General features: G+C 45.4%; 1 long non-coding RNA gene and 1 pseudogene across 1 annotated transcript; one reads left to right on the top strand and one right to left on the bottom strand.

The window, feature by feature from the left end:
- Positions 1-812: 812 nt before the first annotated feature.
- LOC103641308 (uncharacterized) lies at positions 813-14,438 on the top strand (annotated as a pseudogene).
- Positions 8,943-10,893, bottom strand: LOC111590316 (uncharacterized). The gene is made up of 2 exons (XR_002749431.2): positions 9,957-10,893; positions 8,943-9,880 (listed from the first exon to the last, which is right to left on the bottom strand). It is a non-coding gene; the product is annotated as an uncharacterized lncRNA (long non-coding RNA).
- Positions 14,439-14,791: the final 353 nt, after the last annotated feature.

Here is a 14,791-nt window from a genome sequence, read left to right as displayed (position 1 = left end):
CTCCTCTTTGATTTTCGACAGGAGCGCCGGCACGCTTCTCTCCTTCTATTGAAAAATACGAGAGTTTTGTTCCTTCCAAATTTCCCAGACTATGAACCACCATTCTTTAACCGCTACTGCTCATTCGGTGCCCTTTCACCTTGTGCACGGTGCACCTGCTGGGCGGCGAAGATTCGATCACTGCCTTCTCTCTCGAGGACAACAACCTGTGGCTGATGAGGCACTTGTTGAACCTCGGAACCCAAGGAGTTCGAGCTCTCTATGTCTTGTGGAAATCATTTGACAGGATATATCAATGTCCGTAACTCAGGATTATCAAGTACGGGGAGAGAGTGTGGACACTGAATGAAGAGTGCAAACCGAAACAGGCTTGGCAAGTCATCAGCGCTAATCCCATTTCACAAGTAAAGCACCTTATGGACAATCATTTATTTGTTGGACTATGCTTCTAGCTCAAGGATCGGACTGTGTTCCAGCTGGGAAACGAAGCTGCAGTAATACTAGAGTTTGATTTCAAGAAATATCAGGGTAGATGATCATTATAGGAGACTTAATTTGATATTGAAACTAGATGGTCTTTGAAGATTTCTTTGAGGCTGGTTAATTATCTTTGAAGATTTCTTTATGCATATCATCATAGGGGACTTAATTTAATATTCAAACTAGATGACTCGTGGAATCTTTGGGAGAAAAGCAAAAGGCAGGCAGAGAACAAAAGAGGATAAAGGAAATTCAGATCTGAGGCTCCCATAATAATATATATATGGAGCTAGGCAACTGCAGCAAGCAAGGTGTCTTATATTAGATGGATGCATGGTTCATCGTTCCAAATTAAAGCAGGCTTCCATTAGCCAACCATCTATCACATATGATCTCCGATCGAGCAAGGACCAACTCACTCTCCATCGTCTCCATTTCTAAATTGAAGGTGCGTACATCATCCCTGCCCCTTCCTCTTCATTATATTTTATTTGTCTGAACGAATCGTGACTAGCCAATTTGATTACTAGATTTAGTATATATATTATATACGTTTGAAATTAGATAGCGTCCTCCACGCGGGTTTTGACTATTTCATTATTGTTAGCTGACAACAACAAATCTCAGCTCTGGGTTTTGTAATAAACTCAGTTTGTGTCATTGTAATGTACATGTTGTTTGCAGTAAGGTGATCCGATTCGTCTCTCCCGACCCCAGAATGGAGTTGGATATCTCTTCCCATTTTATCTAAAGATTTTGCAATAAAGTTCTTCAATCCATATTCTCGAATGGGCTAGAATCATAAAAGATTTAATGCACATAACTAATTTAGAAAGCACTTAAATAAACTGCATGTTTCTCTTTGTTTATTTTCTAATACAATATACAAAATAGATACTCTAGGATTTGTAGTGTGCGTATATAGGTGCATGTCTTTTTAAAATTTACTTATTTTTATTTGTCGTGTTGATTGTTATATTATTATTAAGTTGAAACTCTTATTCTTGTACCTTTTATTAAATCCCCTCTGTATATTTTATAAAAAGCATTTTAAGTCACTGAATGCATTCTTAAATACTATAATAACACAAGCAATTATTTGGATCATGCGCCATGTTTCTTAAGATATGTGATAGGTCACTATGTTAGATTTTCGATGGGTAGCAGTGCTAGCCTCAAGAGGTTATTAATATTTGATTGATTCAATTCTTTACTGTAAAAGGAATCTCAAGGACAAAAAATATATAGCCACTCGTGGCCTCTCCCGCTTATGAACCAGATTGAATTTTCCTATAAAAAGTTATATATGCAGTAATGATTATATTACCAATATAGATATGTCAAACATTTTAGCTAAAATGTATAAATATATTTAAACTAAAAATTATACATGTTATAATTGATATGTTGCGTAAAAATCTGTTTCCTGCTACATGCATATAAATTTAGGATGATAAGAATGTGCATTGAAAGGAAATAGATTGACGTGTATGAAAACAAAAAATCTGATTTAAATACTTTATTTCCTCCATAAATATAGGATCTATCCAACAGCTAAGCAGCTTGGCTCGTTAGAACCAGTTTATGATATATACTAATACTAAGTATGCTACAAAGTGAAGTTATTTATGCACTACGGTACAGTGTGTAAAAAACTTAGCATGTGTGTCGTCGTTTCGACCCGGGGGGTCCCTGGACCGACGAGTAAATTGTCGCTGCGTGTCCCAGCCCAGATGGGTCGGCGCGACACGGAACACAAGGGGGAACAAATAAGGGGGAACCGCGGCCTCGTGTTGTCCCGCGCCCAGGGCGGATGCGCTTGCAGTAGGGGGTTACAAGCGTTCGCGAGGGAGAGAGCCTTGTTCGTCGGCCCGTCCTCCTGCGCGGCCACCTTCTCGTACGAGGGCCCTGAACCTTCCTTTTATAGATGTAAGGAGAGGGTCCAGGTGTACAACAGGAAGCGTAGCAATGTGCTAACGTGTCTAGCAGGGAGGAGCCAGAGTCCTATGTACATGCCGACGTGGCTGTTGGAGAGGTGTTGCTGCCCTGTTCATGTGATGTCGTGGCCGTCGGAGGAGCGCTTGAGCCATGTGGAAGCACAGCTGTCGGAGCTGTCGGATCCTTGCTGACGTCTCCTTGCTTCCGTAAGGGGCTGAGAACTGCCGTCGTCATGGAGCACGCAGGGTGCCATCATTACTTGTTTACCGGGGCGAGCCAGATGGGACGCCGGTCTTGTTCCCCGTAGCCTGAGCTAGCTAGGGGTAGGGTAATGATGCCCCCCCCTTAGCGTGGTCGGTCCGAGCCCAAGGTCGGGCGAGGCGGTGATTCCTCCGAGGTCGAGGCTGAGTCCGAGCCCTGGGGTCGGGCGAGGCGGAGACCGTCGTTCGAGGTCGAGGCTGAGTCCGAGCCCTGGGGTCGGGCGAGGCGGAGACCGTCGTCCGAGGTCGAGGTGGAGTCCGAACCCTGGGGTCGGGCGAGGCGGAGACCGTCTTCCGAGGTCGAGGTGGAGTCCGAGCCCTGAGGTCGGGCGAGGCGGAGACCGTCTTCTGAGGTCGAGGTGGAGTCCGAGCCCTGGGGTCGGGCGAGGCGGAGACCGTCTTCCAAGGTTGAGGTGGAGTCCGAGCCCTAGGGTCGGGCGAGGCGGAGACCTTCTTCCGGCGTCGAGGTTGAGTCCGAGCCCTGGGGTCGGGCGAGGCGGAGACCGTCGTCCGAGGTCGAGGTTGAGTCCGAGCCCTAGGGTCGGGCGAGGCGGAGCTTCCTATGGCGCCTGAGGCCGGACTTGGCGGCTGTCAGCCTCACCCTGACGGGTGGCACAACAGTCGGAGTAGCGCAGGCGGCGCTGTTTTCCTGTCAGGTCAGCCAGTGGAGGGGCGAAGTGAATGCGGTCACTTCGGCTCTGTCGACTGAAGAGCGCGCGTCAGGATAAGGTGTCAGGCGATCCTTGCATTGAATGCTCCTGCGATCCGGTCGGCTGGCGAGGCGATCTTGGCCAAGGTTGCTTCTCCGTGAAGCCTGCCCGAGCTGGGCCTCGGGCGAGTCGGAGGTGCGCCCGTTGCTTGAGGAGGCCCTCGGGCGAGGCGTGAATCTGCCTGGGTCTGCTGTTCCTGCCCGAGGCTGGGCTCGGGCGAGGCGAGATCGTGTCCCTTGAGCGGACAGAGCTTTGACCTGAATTGCACCCATCAGGCCTTTGCAGCTTTGTGCTGATGGGGGTTACCAGCTGAGATTAGGAGTCTTGGGGGTACCCCTAATTATGGTCCCCGACAATGTGGTTCGAATCAACATCCCCATGTCCATGCGTCCAACATAAATCAAGGGATTTGATTAGAGCAGTTGATTAGGGGATTTAATGAGGTGGATTGATTAGGGAATATAATTTTTATGGTAGTAATGGACACCATAAATCAAGAGATTGAATGCGAGAGAATTTATGAAATCGTGGCAACTGCCTTATTTCCAGGAGCGGTTATCTTTTTGTGAATTTTTGTTTCGTTGCGTAAACGTATGTGTCATGAATATCTTATACATATGACGTAAATGGTAGGAACTCAATATACACACTAGGTTAGGTAATAAGATACTGCATAAAATCAATAAATGTTTGCATAAAATGTGAATAGAAAGACCATAAACAGACAATATATAAAAAGGGAGCCATGAACTGAAATATATGTCGTAAACACCTATTGATGCTGGCATAAAATATGTATACAAAGTAGCATAAAAATATGCACTACCGAAATCGACGGCTTTGCCGAGTGCCTGAAGCACTCGGCAAAGCCTTAAAAACACTCGACAAAGACTTTGCCGAGTGTCGCACTTGGCAAAGAGGGCTCGGCGCACAGTGCATCGGCAAAGCCTTCTTTGCCGAGTACTTTTTCTCGGGCACTCAGCAAAGAAAAGCAGCCGTTACGACGCCGGGTGACGGAGACGACGTCTTTGCCGAGTATCCCAGGTGACACTCGGTAAACAAAATCGTTACCGAGTGCAGGACTTTGCCGAGTGCCCGACAAAAAGCACTCGGCAAACCGTCCGGCACTGGGCAAAGACCCGAATTCCGGTAGTGATGGCCATCACTCGTGGAACCGCCACCTCGCCTTGGGGATCCACCACCGCTCGCGTCTAGGGGAGGCCACCATCATCGTTCGCGCCTAGGGAAGTCTACCACATCCGCTCCCACCTCGGATGGCGACACTGTCATGCGCATGCCCCCTGGATCCGTCGCCGCGCTATCGTAGCCGCTCCAACTTAGTCGTCGTACGCGCCTAAGGAGGGCGCCACCATGCGCGTGCCCTTGGGATCTGACACACCGCCTCATCCGCTCCCACCTCGCCGTCATGCGCACCTCAAGGGGCCTCTACCGAGCGCGTGTCCCGGGTATCCAACGCGCCACCGCAGCCGCTCCCACCTTACCGTCGTGCGCACCTCAGGGGACCGCTACTGCGCACGTGCCCTTGGGATCCGCCGCATGCGCCTCAGGGGGCGTTGCCACGTGTGTGCCCCTAGGATTCGTCGCCAGGTGCGCCTCAAGTAGCCACTGCAGCGCGCGTGCCCCCAAGATCCACCGCCGCACGCTGCCTCCTAGGTTCTGCCACCGCACGCATGTCTTAGGAGGGGTCAACACCGTCGCCTCTAAAAATGAACCCTAGCGCCCTGGTGCTCCTTTTATAGACTCCCGAGATCTGGTGCAGCAGAACCGCATGGCAACGTTGGACCAGGGCCTTCCTCTCGATATTTGGGATGCACGCCATAATTGTGGTTCTGGTTTTTTGCACAAATGGTGTAAACCCTAGCGGTCTGTGGTTCCTTTTATAAACACCTGGACCTGGTGCGGCTGAACCGAACGACGCCATTGGGCTAGAGCTTCCTCTAGTTATTGGAAGCCTAGGGCTCGTAATATACAATATATATATATATATATACTAGGTATGTACCCGTGCATTGCTACAGGAGCTAAAATTAGTATAAGACATAAATACGGAACAACCATATATTCGTAGAAGCAGCTCTTTATGGTGGACTACCATGATTTGTTCATGTCGTACATGCGCAGGATCCGAAGCAGGCGCACACCACCATGTATAGCTCGTGCACCATCTTCCTATGCAACGACGACACGTTGTGGCTGCGAGCCATCGAGCTGACGCGACTGATGTCTCTGACGCAACCGCAGTGGTGTCAGATGTTTACCTCGTCCACTGAATACCATTTATAAATGAATATTGAATATAATTGCAGCTATAATCTTTCAGACATTTCAGTATCCAAATTTGAATATAATGTACAATGCAAGCAAAGATGTAAAGCATGGATAATCTTCAGCTCAATCAACAAACAAATGTTTAACATAAATTTGAAAGTTGGGCTTGTAAATTTTCAATATGAGAGAACTATGTGTATCCACATGTATCCATAAGAACGAAAGCTTGTAAGCTTACAACATTTATAAAGGCAACCAGAACCTCCAATCTCTTGTAGCTAAAAGAAAGGAGGCAACTCATAAGTGAGTGTGAATTAGTGCACAGACGAACAGAAGTAGAGCCTGAAAGGCGATAGGGAATGAGGAGACTAACCCATAGGTGAAGGTTATCATGCTTGGTTCGGGATGCAGGTAGCGAACAATGAGAAAGTTAACAAGACACATCCAAAGGTGAGATGGAAAGCATCTAAGACTAAACGTGCAAAACAAGGGCACTGGTGATGACTCCACTGAATTCATCTTCCATTCAGCAGCAAAAATGAAGCGGATAGACCGAGTAGTATATAGTTTATAGGATGCATAATAGTAGCAGCATGCAGAAGTGCTTGCGGTGAATATATTGTGCTTTTGATTTTGTTTCAACGTGACCTACGATATGATTCCAATTATCATTGAACTTCTCTATGCACTCCAACAACAGCAAAGTTTCCAGATCTGTCCATCTGCCTCTAACAGTGCCTGATCCATCTTTCATCCCATCCACCCTCTAAAATTCTAAGCTTGAATGTGCTTAGTAACAATTTTTGCATTGTGGAAGCAATCTGAACGAAGATCAAAGCATGTCTGCTCCATCAGTTAAAATAAGGTAGCTTGTTAGTCTGATTTATATGCTTCTTGATAAAGATGGCTATTTTAAAATAAAACATTCCAGTAAACTGAACAAAATACTTTGAAATGTAAGAAGCATTTGAAAAATACACATCCATTTTCCTAACTCATGACCGATAATATTAAAAGCCCCCTAAGAAAATTAGGTGCATACATGCAACAAAAATGGGGGTCAGTTGAACCCTTCAAACATGTTTAAAAAAGGAAACATAAGCAACTTAACTTTACTCTCCGTTAAAAATTACAAAATTATAATTTTCAAAAGAGGGGATAGTAACAAGAGCTGTTAGTTGGATGTGTTGCAGCTATGAAAAATTACTTAGTCCAGAATGGCAGTCAAGTCCTTGGCAGAGGGGCTGGAGTTCCCAACAAGGGCAGTAAGCAGGTACGCAACCAACAACAAACTTCATGTGCAAACGACCATTCCAGTTAGTTCCCAACTTTTAGCTACATTGGACCCAACTCAACTATCAAATGGACCTGTTTGTTTCACCTTTACCCCCTGCTTCCCTCCCATGCTAAAAACAACAAAGACATTGAAGTTTGGAGCCCCTTCAAAAAACCAGATGACCAAGAGAAGCCAACCTAGAAGCTTTGATTAAGAGGACTTGTGTGGATGTCGTAGACCACCTAATATTTCTCACACTACATTACTTATGTCTTCCTCTAGGCCTATGTTTTTAGCTCTGTCTTAAATGTTACGAACCTATGTATTAAAGTTTGTATTTGAGACAACATGTATTTGCTTGTTTGGATCCTGCTTCAATTAAGTCATTTTTGTTGAAATATGTCTTTCTTATGTGCCAACCAAAAATCCAGGAATATGTTACTCCACCCCCCTAACAGCAAGAGCTAGTTGTAAAACACAAGGCCAAGCCAACAGGGACCGTAGGAGTTGAAGTAGGATGAACAACCAAGCAATGGATGGAATTTAATATGTAGGATGGATGGATATGCCTACCTTGTGGAAGACGGGGTGGCATAGAAAAGACAATGCATCTAAAAAAGTCAAAATGTCTTATAATTTGGAGTGCGGGGAATATTTCCTAAAAACTTTCTACAGTAAGGACGCTTGATCTACATTAAGCTCTGCCTATAGGCACACACCACAATTATACAACACGTAGACCAGCTGTTGTTCCTGATCGTTACCACAAATGAGAACCCAAATAAGAACATTCTTCTCGTACCACACAGACATTTAGCTAAGGAAACATGTGGCTCTGTAGAGTGATTTGAGCTTACTACACTTCTAACGTCCAAGCCTGTACTGGTCGGGATCGTAGGTAACACTGTTCCTTGTTTGCAAGAACAAAAATGGTCCAAGCATAGCTTTAACCGCAAAACCAAGGCCCTGAAGCATCTAATAATTGCACCACTAAATTCCTCTGAAGACTCTAAAGGTGAAAGCATAGCCCCAGAAGTCAACTATTTTAGCATTGCTACCATCTTGAGGAGGAAAAGGAAAAGAAGAGCAAGAGTTACAGACATAAATCACATTGTGTGCCTAATTCATTTCATACCGTCCTCAACTGGCCCTGAATCAACTATTGGAACAAGTGCTATTTCATTTCATACTGTTATCAACTAACCCAAAATAAACTACTGAAACAAGTACTAATTAGTTCACTGTAGAGTCAGATTTTCAGTAAAGTAGCTAACCGGTAGCCTGTAATTAAGGGATTCGATGATATGAGTACGACAGAGCAGAATTAAGCAGGTGACCTGATTCACCGAGGTGAGGCGTCACTTGGTGAGAAGGACCTCAAGGCAGGTCGAACCAACTTCAGCGAGGGCGTCACTTATATCAATGCTCTTACATCACCTCTTGCCCAGAAACACATCCTCCTCAGTGCCTTGTTACGCCTAATGCAGCAGCAGTTCCCGATCCCAATCCCTTCACTCCCAGAACCTTCACGGCCTCTCCTCATTGGGCTCATACACGTTTTTATAAAAATCCCCTCACTCCCAGAACCAAGTCCGAAATATATTTCACTATATATCAAATCAGGATGTAGGGAAAAAATCGGATTGAGCAAGATTATATAAAAGATCTGACTTTCTTGCCTAGTTCCTAATAAATCCCCGCATCAATCAAGGATAAAAAGAGCCATACTATTTGTAGAATCCTTACTGCGGTAACAACGGATCATCAGCGGTAGTCACGAAATAACGGATTGGACATACCATATAATTTAACCAGAAATTTGCCTACCTTTCCTATTTTAGAAAAAAATTAGCAACAACAACTCGTTTCCTACCGTGAGATCCAAAGAAGTGCATGCAGCCTCACCTTTTATTCCAAGAATATTTATAGCTCTCATGCCTATCTTCTAAATTTTTTGGTTAATCTGTTTACAAAGCAAATAGATAGAACATGAAAAGTGTATAATCTGAACTGAAATTCCTTATATTTTGCAAAAAAATACAATTGAACTCCAAAGCTAAAAATAAAGGAAATATAAGTAGAGTATACTTGTAATATGATAGGAATCAGTATTAGCAAAAATGTGTGGCATTCGTAAATGTCTGTAGTATTTCCCTCACACTTGTTTAGTATGTTTGGCATCTGCAAGTTGAAAGGTCAGAACTCAAAACAGAAAGCAACACAAATTTAGATACCATTTCTCCAAGTAACATCTCGCTACCTCATTTTCCTACAAGAGAATATCTGCATGTGCTTCTCAGGTTCCATAAGCTCTGCATAAAGTTGATCTGCAAGAATTTAAACAACATAAATGCATTTTCTTTCATTTAAATGGCAATAGCCCAAGATTGATTATTCATGAAAAAAGTTGAGAGCACAATGTTGTCACTCCAATTCAGACACAAACAGAAGGAAATAATGGAATTCTCTTTTGAATTCACTAAAAATCATCGAGAATCCAGACTTTTTATAGACAAATATATGTTATATATTACAGTGAAGCAAATAAAAGTCAGACACTACTTGTGTTCAATTAAAGGGTGAGGCCATAAAACAGCACGCAACAATCAACGTGCTCAAATTTCATACAGTACTTTTGTTTTATAGAGAAACAATCTCGTGAACTGATGGTTGTTTCAGACGTGTGGCCTATGGTCGCCATCATCATTGATGTGGAGGTTGATTCCGTGACTGCGTAGCGCATTGAGGACGGCTAAGAGAGACCTTGGTCTGGTTATTGAACCCTTTCTTTGCGACCTCATTCGTTCTCCGAATTGGCGTATATGGCCACGTGAGGTCGCCCACCTTGAGGCGCATGGCGAGCACCTCGCCTCACCTTTCCTCTACGGGCACCAGAAGCTACACGACTCCGTTACCCCTTGTGCACACTACAAAAGAGGATATGAGAAAGCAATGTAGAAGCACACTGAAGGACACAAACACAACATACCAAAAAAATCCCACCTGGCTGTTGGCCCCAACAACGACAACCTTCCCTCCACCGTAGTTGCCAGATGGGTCGCTTAAGTAGAGTTGGAAGTCGTGGTGCTTGTCCCACCTTGTGAATAAGAAGGAGATCCCAAAGGGGCGGAGGCCTCCGGACGTCAGTGGAGCGCGAGATCTGGAAGAGCTTGGAGGTCACCTTCTCGCCGACGAGGACCACGCTGTCGGCCACCAGGATCCCGAGGGCTAACCTGGTGTTGCTGATCGCCTCCATCGCAGTATCCTAGAAGCAGCTTTGGGGAGGGAGGCGGGCGAAACGGCGGAGCAGATCAGCACTACACGCTTAGGCCACCATGAAGCCGACGTTGGTCGGCGTCTCCTCCTAGCGTAGCGGCATGACGTGGTCGACGACGGCCTCGACGCCTTGTGAATAAGGAGATCCCAAAGGGGCGGAGGCCTCCGGTCATCGATGGAGCGCGAGGTTTGGAGGAGTTTGGAGGTCATCTCACCGACGAGGACGACGTTGGCCACCAGGATCCCGATGGTAGAGGAGGAGAGCGGAGGTGATGGGTTTTGCCAGATCTTGTGAGAGAATTTGTTAGGGCTGAGCGCATCGCGAGCGGCGGCAGGCGATTTGCGGCAGGGGTGGAGCGTTGATGGCAGCGCAGATGATAGGGATCGTGGAGCAGAGGGGCAGAGGAGATCCTCGGCCACCTTCCATTGATGGCGGAGGAGACGGGATCTGCGCGTATTGGGGATCGCAGAGCAGAGGGGGCAGAACCGTGCACCACACAGTGTTGTGAATGTCGGATGCCTACAGTACTATCTTAAGAAGTAGTGTATATATATATATGTTTTCACACATATCATATTCCTAGTGTTCCATTTGTATGGCACCTCTTTTATATCTTGAATATACAATTAGATGCAATGTTAGTGGGTTATTTTGATTATCTTTAATAGTAGCAATTGTGAGTAATTTAGATTTTAACTTAGTGGTATATTTTTAATCATCTATCATAATAATAGGGTGGATAGTTTAGATACAAAATGAGAAATTTGTTTTATATGTATTTTTTTATAATGGGAAAGGATGATAATTTTTTTTGTAAAACAGGATATATCTGATGGCTATAAGCTGCTATGATGATTGGAATCTATTAGATTAAACCTGACTGTTGAGCCCACTTTTGGGCAGCGGATAGTCCGGCCCTGTAGACCAGACGGTCCGCGGTGGTGGCGCGGACGGTCCGCGTGTACGCAGAATCAGTTAGGCTTCCGAGTTTCTTGTGGGATTTGTTAGCTAAATCTGCTGGATTAACTCGAAAAACGACTTGTTACGGGTGTAGATCTCCCCTTTATATAGATGAAGGGCTATGACAGATTGAACCCCCCACGATCGATCAAATCAAATCTACTTATCGTATTTTTCCTTATACATTAGGAGTAGTTCTAGTTTAGCCTCCCTACCTCAAATCTTCACCTCTCTTCGGCTCTACGTCGACTAGAGGCGTCTTAGGTGGCATACCGATGCCAAGACACACCCTAGGATCTCTCCTCCCTGACGGAGTCTCTCCCGGGAGGCGAGATCTAGGCCTGCTACGAATAAGAAGACCCTTTGCGCCATCGCGGACCGACCGTCCGGATGTTCGCAGATGAGGAGCCACTCCTGCGCCAGGTCGCGGACAGTCCGGGACCATTCGCGCCTGCACAGAGAGTACCGTCAGGTGGTTCTTTCTCGTGTGTGGCGCCTAGATCGGTGCCAACACCGACATTTGCGATTGTTGTGAGAATATTTATTTATCTTTTGTTTCCTAAAATGTCTAGCAAGACTGAGAGAATTGGCATGGAGTATCTTGTTAGTAATACTGTAATAGTAAGATATTAAGATAAGATGTGTGTTTGGTTCCGAATCTTACAACAATGACATCATATATATGCCGTCAGGTGGTTCTTTCTCGTGTGTGGCGCCTAGATCGGTGCCAACACCGACATTTCCGATTGTTGTGAGAATATTTAAAATTTATCTTTTGTTTCCTAACATGTCTAGTGAGACTGTGAGAATTGGCATGCAGTATCTTAGTAATACTGTAATAGTAAGATATTAAGACAAGATGTGTTTGGTTCCGAATCTTACAACAATGACATCATATGCTGTTAACTAAGTCTTTATTTTTTTTGGGAACATTCATTCAGGTGTCAACGGGACTGGTGGACTAATATATAATCCACATCAGTAATTTGATAATGGCAGAGTCATTAGTGCAGGAGTGGAATGTGTGGGAAACTCAGATAATGGTACTTGTGAGCTTCATGCTACAGGTCTTTTTGTTGGCCACTGGAAGCCTCCGTCGTCGCCACATCAGTGGACTGCTAAGGGCTTTGATATGGTTGAGCTACGTGGGGGCAGACCTAGTCGCTGTTTATGCCCTGGGCCTCTTCAGTCAGTACGAGGACAAATACAGGTGCGGGAGGGAGTCGTTTGGGGACACATTGCCGTATCTTTGGGTGCCCTTTCTCCTTGTGCACCTAGGCGGCCAAGATTCGATCACTGCCTTCTCTCTCGAGGACAACAACCTGTGGCTAAGGCACTTGCTGAATCTCGGAACCCAAGGAGTTCTAGCAGCGTATGTCCTGTGGAAATCATTTGGCAGGATCAGTGTCAGTATATTGGTTCCTGCGATGCTGGTGTTCGTTTCTGGGATCATCAAGTATGGAGAGAGGGTGTGGGCACTGAAGAGTGCTAGCCGAAACGGCCTTCCCGTACCATCATCACCTTATCTCATTTCAGTAGTAAACGAAATGGAGAACAACATTGTTGTTGGTAGCAAGGAACTGTATGCTCTTCTGATGGTGCTTCTCGCTCGAGGATTGTTTGTGGGACGGACCGTGGTCCAGCAGGGAGGCGTGGGCAAAGTAATACTAGCTAGAGTATGGTTTCAAGAAATGTCAGGGTATAGAAGAGAAGCTGGAGATGGTAGGGATGGAGCTTGGCATGATGTTCGATCTCCTCTACACCAAGGCCAACGTGCTTCAGAGAAGGACCGGCGTACTATTCCGGTGTGCTTCCCAGGCCTTGATGGTCGTTGCCCTGGTTCTCTTCATGATACGACGGGATGAGGGCGCCAACAACAAGGTTAATGTCGTGATTACCTACACATTGTTCAGTGGTGCCATCTTTATGGAAACCTGCTGTGTTGCTGCGGCGATGGCGTCGCCTTGGACAAGGGCACACTTGAAGAAGAGCAGGTGTCTTCATGGCATCTGCAACTTCGCTAAGTCCTTCTTTGAGGCTGTTCAGTGCAACAACAAGAGGTACCGGACCCTGAGCTCTGCTGCTACCATAAGGCAGTTTAACTTGATGGATTACTGCATCTCTATGAAGTCCAAACCCAGAGTTTTCTCAGAGGCCCTCAGTACCATTGGTCTGGATAAGCAATGGAGGAACTCATGGTACGTGCACCACATCGATGATGCAGGCATCTACTGGTCGATTATCAGCCGTGTTTTCGAATATTTGGCCCCATCGGACCACAGTTTTGAAACATTGAACCCTCATCATCCAGCAGTGTTCAGCCATCTACATGTTAGGAGATTGAAATATATACTGAGCCGACCCTTCGAGGACGCCCTCTACACCCTGCACCTATACACTGACCTGCATCTAAGCAGACGCCTCGACACCTACTGCACTGCCGGCGTATCACCTCCACCCGAGATCATGCGACTTATGAAAGAATGCGAGACACTATCGAATTACATGATGTACCTGATGGTGGTGCATCCTTCCATGTTGCCAGTCATCACTTATTATGCAGCAGATCTTGAACCTTTACTTATGAAGTGGGTTACTAGAAACCATGGAGATGGAGGGGCGGCACCGGCAACCAAGCTAGCAATGCTAGAACATTACACAAGGTCAGAGATCGAGCACCAATCTGTTCCGGACTCTGGTTCGCCATTCGAACTAGAGCATAATGCAGAGTTTCATCTACAGCAGTCACTTACCCAGATCAAGGAGATGTGGGTGAGGCTTCTCATGTATGCTGCTAGCAAATGCGGCGGAGAGCTGCACGCACGGCAGCTTGGCGAAGGAGGCGAGCTCATCACCTTTGTGTGGCTACTCATGCTGCATCATGGTGTTGGGGACATGGCAATGAAGGTCGGCCTTTTAAGACCCAATGAAGACGCGCAGGGGTGGCCGCTCCTTTCATATATACCAAGTCTCTTTGACGCTCAACATGGGTCGGTGGCCAGAAGCCCGCAATATGCCTTCAACTTACGCTATGAGGAGGAAGATGAGAGCAGTGAGGGAGGCAGTGGTATGGCTAGCCTTCCTATCGGTCCGGATTCTATGGAGCTCTACCGGCACTTCTCTTATAATATATAATATAGAAGTGGCTTCTATATGTAACAATTTAGTTCTGTGCATCCAAAAAAATTTGCTGGCTCCATGTCCCTCGATCGATCAACGAGACACATATGTGCGCATGTTGGAATTTACTTAAGGTCTCGTTTATTTCGTTAGAATTGAATTTCATTTTAATAATTATAATTTAGATAAAACTAATTAAGTCTATATATTTATGTATGTATTATATTTGTATATTATCTTAAATTATATGAGAGAGATAGTTATATATTAAATTTATGTTATAGCGAAGCAAGTAGAAGAGTGTGTTATAAGTTATGCATCGGAAAAATATAATGTAAATCTATAAAATCAATTTTCATCTCTCGCCCCATGAATTTGAGATAGTTTTATATGATAAATTTAGAAAGAGGTGGAATGTCACATTCTAAAAAAATAACCTATTCCATTAGTAAAATTTCAATTCCTCGAAACGAAAGAAAAC

Source organism: Zea mays, chromosome 10 (genome assembly GCF_902167145.1).
Source record: "Zea mays cultivar B73 chromosome 10, Zm-B73-REFERENCE-NAM-5.0, whole genome shotgun sequence".
In the NCBI taxonomy this organism is placed as follows: domain Eukaryota; kingdom Viridiplantae; phylum Streptophyta; class Magnoliopsida; order Poales; family Poaceae; genus Zea; species Zea mays.
Note: the sequence above shows the minus strand (reverse complement) of the source record. Positions and strands in the feature narration are given on the sequence as shown.